The sequence below is a fragment of the Arvicanthis niloticus genome, chromosome X (genome assembly GCF_011762505.2).
Source record: "Arvicanthis niloticus isolate mArvNil1 chromosome X, mArvNil1.pat.X, whole genome shotgun sequence".
Taxonomy (NCBI): domain Eukaryota; kingdom Metazoa; phylum Chordata; class Mammalia; order Rodentia; family Muridae; genus Arvicanthis; species Arvicanthis niloticus.
The window spans coordinates 12,899,792-12,906,559 of NC_047679.1; the positions used below are offsets into that span (position 1 = coordinate 12,899,792).

The 6,768-nt window shown below is 38.2% G+C and overlaps 1 pseudogene; it reads left to right on the forward strand.

The window, feature by feature from the left end:
* Positions 1-2,037: 2,037 nt before the first annotated feature.
* Positions 2,038-2,659, forward strand: LOC117694570 (GTP-binding protein Rheb pseudogene; annotated as a pseudogene).
* Positions 2,660-6,768: the final 4,109 nt, after the last annotated feature.

Sequence of the window (6,768 nt, forward strand, 5' to 3'; positions counted from 1 at the left end):
GTAAATGCCATGGCCATGGAGACAATATATGGAGTTCAGAGCACAACTTTTGAGAGTCAATATTCTCTTTCCACCACGTAGGTCTAGGGATTAAACTCGGATTCAAGTACCTTTACTCACTAAACATTTTTTTTCCTCCCCAAATGAATATTTAGGCAAATGGAAAGATTCTCCTAATTTTAGATAAGAATGTTTAATATCTTTAAATTGTCAAACCTTCGCAAGTAGAATTTTAAGCTTAAAACAATTCCAATAAAATTAAACACACTTCTTTTGTAATTTGAATTAAAATATAAATAGGGGGAAATAGACAAATACTAACTTTATATGAAAAATAATAAACATTTAAGAATCTCCATAGAAACATGAATATAAGAAAAGCAACAAAGTCTTTGCAGGAATAAATGCAGATTACAGAGCCTCTGTGATTAAAATAATATAAATATGGATTTAAATTACCAATAAAAGTAGAATAGAATAAATACATAGAAAGAACTCTAAGTGCATGATGACAGTGTCAATTTATTACACTGGAACAAAGATAACCTTTTATGTTGGCGTTGATGGCATATGCTGAGTCATATTAATTTAGGCTGAGGCAGGAGGATCACAAATTCAAGACTGAGCTACATGCTAAATGAAGATGTAAATAAAAATAAGCAAGCCTTTAAGAAAAACAGTGATCGGGCAAAGACATAGATATTTGTGAAAGAAACAGAGACACAGTATACCTTACAACATTGTTAACTAGATCAGAAATCTAATTGTAACAAAATAGTTACAAAAGCTAGTGGAGTTTCCTCTAGCTTTTTCTGATATTGAAAAGGTTCTGAAACTATTAGTCAAGAAGCAGATGCAATGGAAATGAAAATAAAAGATTGAGAAATGTGACTATATAACTCTGGTCAAAACCATAATTTCTTCATGATGTAAAAAAAAAGGAGAACAGAATAAGCAAAATATTTTTTTAAAAAAATGTAATGGCATGACAGCTAGAGGCTGCTTTCCCTATAGCATCTACAGGGTGGCATGCAAATGGCTCTAACTCCAGTTCCTTAGGTACCAGTACCCTCTTCTGGCCTTTGTGGGCACCAAGCACACATGTGGTACCTAGATATACACATAGGCAAAACATCAGTACACATAAAAGAAATACATAAATAAAAATTAAAAATTTGAGTGCAAACAAAGGAAACAGTCTCAGCATAGATAATAGACAAGAAGTTAATATTTTGAATATATACAGAATTCAAGGAGAGAAAGGAGACTTTTGTTTCTGAAATCACGCTGTTAGTGTTTTTTTTTTTAAATCAACAGTAAGATGTTGGCCCTGTTATTGTCAAATACAAACAGAACTTGGGGCTGGAGAGATGGCTCAGTGGTTAAGAGCATTTGCTGCTCCTCCAGAGCCTGGTTCCCAGCAACACATGGCAGCTTACAACTGCCTAGATCCCCCAGGCTCCCACACTCAGATACACATGCAAACACATGCGCAAACGCGCACACACACACACACACACACAGAGAGAGAGAGAGAGAGAGAGAGAGAGAGAGAGAGAGAGAGAGAGAGAGAGAGACAGAGAGAGAGAGAGAGAGAGAGAAAGAAAGAGAAAGAGAGAGGGCAAGTATGTATAATTTTAAAAACAAAAAGAAGCTGCATGGTGGTGGCGCACCCCTTTAATCCCAGTACTTTGAAGGCAGAGTCAGGTGGATTTCTGAGTTCAAGGCCAGCCTGGTCTACAGAGTGAGTTCCAGGACAGCCAGGACTACACAGAGAAACCCTGTCTCGAAAAACAAAACAACAACAAAAACAAAAAGAAACTATAAGAGGACATTTAAAAACAGAACTAGGGAGGAGGGCCCGCGCGTTCGGTTCCGGGTGGTTGAGCAAGCTGGAGAATGAGCAAGCTAGAGGCAGCCGCGCCTGCCAACAAGCTCTGTATGCCCGGTTCCCCAGCGCACCCAGTCTGAGCCAGAGCCAGAGAAGCCTCCATCGCCGCCGGCCGCCGCTGTGGTTAATGTGGTTGGGCTGGGGCTGAGCAGGCCACCAAGATGCCTCAGTCCAAGTCCTGGAAGATCACCATCCTGGGCTACCTGTCTGTGGGGAAGTCCTCATTGACAATTCAGTTTGTTGAAGGCCAATTTGTTGATTCCTACGATCCAACCATAGAAAACACATTCACCAAGTTGATCACAATGAATGGGCAAGAGTATCATCTTCAGCTTGTAGACACAGCGGGGCAGGATGAATATTCCATTTTCCCTCAGACATACTCCATAGATATTAATGGTTATATTCTTGTGTATTCTGTTACATCAATCAAAAGTTTTGAAGTAATTAAAGTTATCCATGGAAAGTTGTTGGATATGGTGGGGAAAGTGCAGATACCTATTATGTTGGTTGGAAATAAGAAAGACCTGCATATGGAAAGGGTGATCAGTTATGAAGAGGGAAAGGCTTTGGCAGAATCTTGCAATGCAGCTTTTTTGGAATCTTCTGCTAAAGAAAATCAGACAGCTGTTGATGTTTTTAAAAGGATAATTTTGGAAGCAGAAAAGATTGATGGAGCAGCTTCACAAGGGAAGTCTTCGTGCTCGGTAATGTGACAATTCTACTGCAGAACCTTCGGACACTGGGAATATTCATGAGGAAGCAAACTGCCCATCATCCTTGAAGATAAAACTATGCTTCTGTTTTTTTCTGTTAACCTGAAAGATGTCATTTGGGTCAGAGGTCCTCCCCTTTCAGATTATGTTAAAGTCTGACTCTGTCCAAATGAGTTCACTTCCATTTTCAAATTTTAAACAATCATATTTTCAATTTATATATTGTATTTCTTAATATTATGACCAAGAATTTTATCGGCATTAATTTTTCAGTGTAGTTTGTTGTTTAAAATAATGTAATCATCAAAATGATACACATGTTACACTATTAACTAGGCTTCAATATATCAGTGTTTACTTCATTGTGTTAAATGTATACTTGTAAATAAAATAGCTGCAAACCTTAAAAAAATAAAAACAGAACTAGCATGTTCTGTTTAAATACTTCACAGTAGAGAATTCTATAGTGTAGCTAAGTTTAATGACTTCTTTTTTAATAGTGTTCATAACTTCTCATATATTAACATATATGTGTTTATTAACACTTAGTGTGACTCAGTTACCATTGACTGCTTTGGGAGGAAAGAAGGAAGTAAACAGAGCCACTGACAGGATGCACATATTTGAACACATCTGTCTATCATCCATGTATCCATGTAGCTATCTACCTACTTATTCTCTTCCTCATCTATTGTTCCTCCTTCTTTGTTCTTCTCCCCACTCCCTCCCTGTGTACTTTCATATGTGTTTCTGGTAGTCATAGCATACTCCATAGACAAGCCCTGTGAAGTCCTGTATTACCGCTGCTGTCAACAGCAGCAACTTCCAGCAGATAATTGTAAGTCTTCATCTCAGCTTCATGAACTCTCAGCAATAATTGACAAACAGTGCACAGTGACAACATCCATCTAGTTTATTTTTATTTTTGGGGGCACACTATTTGTCAGTTTCCCTTGACCAAAATAAAAAAGTCTGCAACCCCTTCTTTTCTTTTTTTCTTTCTGTCTTTTTTGGGGGGTCTGGGAATCTTTGGTGTCCCACAAATCCAGTGAAAATATAAGTGAAGACATCTTTTGCATATCAAGCTTCTCTTCTTACCCCCCTCTCTGTGTCCACAAGCTCTCAGTGACACCCTGCCATGGGTGATGCTTGCTCATGTCCATTTTTTGTAGCCACTTTTCAAAGTAACTATGGGGCTGGCTCTGTGATCATATTTATATAGTGGGGATAATGTTGAGTAGTTTCTAAATGCATCTCTTAAGAAAGCCTGGCAGCTTCTCAACTGAAACTATGGGAGTGTTAGTTGCCTTCTAAGAAGTCCAGGTACCTCATCAAATAGTTGATGTGGAAATTTCACTTGGTAAGGGACAGCCAAGTTTCCATTGAGTCTGGTTTTCTAGGTTTCCCTGCTAAAGACCCTGAAATTTGTGATAAGAGGCTCAGACTTCCCAGAGGAGTTCAATCTTCAGTTTAAGATATCAAGTAAGTTAGAAGAAGAAACAACAACATGGTGGGTGATTCAAAGCCAGTTTTTTTTTTTTTTTTTTTTTTTTTTTTTTTTTTTTTTTTTTTTTTTACCAGTTCTGCTCCACTCTCCCCCATACAAATATAAATTTTCTTTAAAAATTTCCTGTTCATTGAAGAAAAATATGTGTCCCATCTTGCTTCTCTGGTCTAATTGTGTGTATCCTAGTGGATGGTGTTATACCTTACAAAAGAGGTGCAAGAGAGCTGTTTCTTTTACCACATCAAGATGCAGCAAGACCTTCTATTTATGAGGAAGGAACAATTACCAGAAACTGAACCTTTTAACATTGCAATTTAATTATATTTCTCCCTTTTTCTCCATCTTTGGTGCTTTTGTCTTCAACTTCCCAACCTCTAAAACGTTAAGTAATGAGTGCGTATTGTTTATATATGACTCAAAGTGGTTTTTAGTATAACATCATGTTTAGACTAAGATGCTTTCCCTTGCCAAAGCCTTCTCATTGTGTTACCATCATACTCTACACGATTTGGGCTTTCACTGCGATTGAAGCATGCCTTAAAGCCATCCTTACCAGCAATTAGCTCTCTCACAGTGTTGTGTGCAACTTTATGGTCCAACTACATTATTAAAAACTGCCATCTGTCACAGATGTTTCTGTCGTTGACATGGATTACATAGATATCTAGGACATCAAATTCTTTCACATATGGTGCTGTAATTTCATTTGAATTTGGAATATATATTCTCATTAGAGGAAAAAGTGTTACACTGTGATTTTTCTCACAATTGTCATATGTTATGAGTGTCTGTTTGCATTCCCATTTCGTGCATTCAGGTGACTCTGGATGGGGTGGGCAGTTGTCCATGATGCACTATTCAAAGCTATGTATCTATTTAATCACCTATGGTGTTGAAGGGATATATTCCTTTCATTAATATTAATTACATATATGTATACAACATATTGAGATAATAGTCATGTCAGTCACCCTCCCTTATCTCACTCCCACCCATGATCCCATTGTTCCTGACTAGTCTGCCTTCTAATTTCATTTCTTTTCTGTCTGTGCAGGTCTTATGCCAGTGGTCCTGACTGAAAGAACGATACCATGTGCAGAAGACAGCATTTCAAAGCACTCTTCTCCATGTTCCTGCTCTCAAAATCTGTCCACTTTTTCTTTCATGATGTTCCCAGGTTTGGAGATGACAATAATGATGTCCTCTTTAGGGCTGAGAGCTCAAGAGTTACTTGCTTTCAGCACATCAACCAGGTACGAGTCTCTACATATACCACCCTCCATTATTAAAAAAATAAAAGAACTTCCTCTGGTCCTGGCTAAAAGCAGCACTAGTCTATGGATATCAACATAAATATTTAGAAGGCAATTTGATTATATGTCAAGGACACATTGCAGATGCAACTTCCAACCCTTAGGCCCTGCACCGTATAACCAATTGCTTCTGATTAATTTCCTATTGCTACTATATCAAATTTCCACATACATAGTAGCTTACACTCCCTACAATTATTACCTTCCATTGCTAGATTTCAGTACTCACCCTAACCTGCCCTTCCAACTCTGATCCAGTATAAGGACTTGCCAGACTTCTCATGAAGAACCTTGTCCAGAGCAGGAGAGATTTGAACATATGCTTTTTAGTCCATCTCTTTTGCTTGATAACAGCCACTTTGAAATGAGTTCTCTTCTCTACTGTGGCCGAATTCCCTATAAATGCTATATGACCATAGCATCTTCTAAGGCAGTATAAGTATGGCATGGAATAAATCTGATTTTACATATATCTTACTCTGCTTTAAGCAGCTCTGTACTTACCATGTTGATATATTGAGTCAGATGGGGATAAGGGCTATAATGAAATTCTTCATTAAAGGAAAAGAGAATCCTAGGTTAAAGTTACTGTCGTCAAAATGGAAGGCAAGGAAGATGTAGAAATTAAACTCATCTGGGGGCAGAATAGTCAAGTGGGCTCAGAAACACGCTAAAATCTTCAAGTGTCTGGAACCTACTGTTTAGGAAAAGGAGGAGGAATTGGGGTTTAGAAACGCCCAGGAACAGCAATGTTTTTCTGTCCTGTGTCAACTGCACATTAAAGAATGTATAGTTGATTGTTTCTCCATCATAGGCAGAGGGGCAACAAAATGTTCCAATGTCACATTAAGGAATAGAAAAGGGGACTTCCTTTTGGAGTAGTTTGACCAAGAGTGAGCATCCATTTAAGGTCTCCACTTCTCTCCATATGTCTTTTGCCTGTGGTCCATGGCCTCTTTATGGTGCTCCTCTGTTTTATGTATCTGATCTGCCCCTGTTGCCCGTTTCTAACAAAAGCCTTTGCTCTTTATGTATTGAACATTATAGGAAATATGGTATGGAGAAGAAATGAAGAATTCCTTTCTACAGAAACTTTTAATCGGGCCCACCCAGCATTCTTAATGAACAGGCACTCATAGTGGCTTTGGGAACTGCAAAAGAAATTCACATTCCTGCTTCCTACTCAGAAGTTCCTGAAGCAAACCCCATGACAAACCTAAATGCATAAGCCTTATCTTTGCTGTCACAGGTTGTTTATGGCCTAGCCTTGGGCAAGGAACAAGCAAACAACTGAGAATCTTGAACAGATTTTTTAACAGGGGAAGTATTTACTTTGCTGGT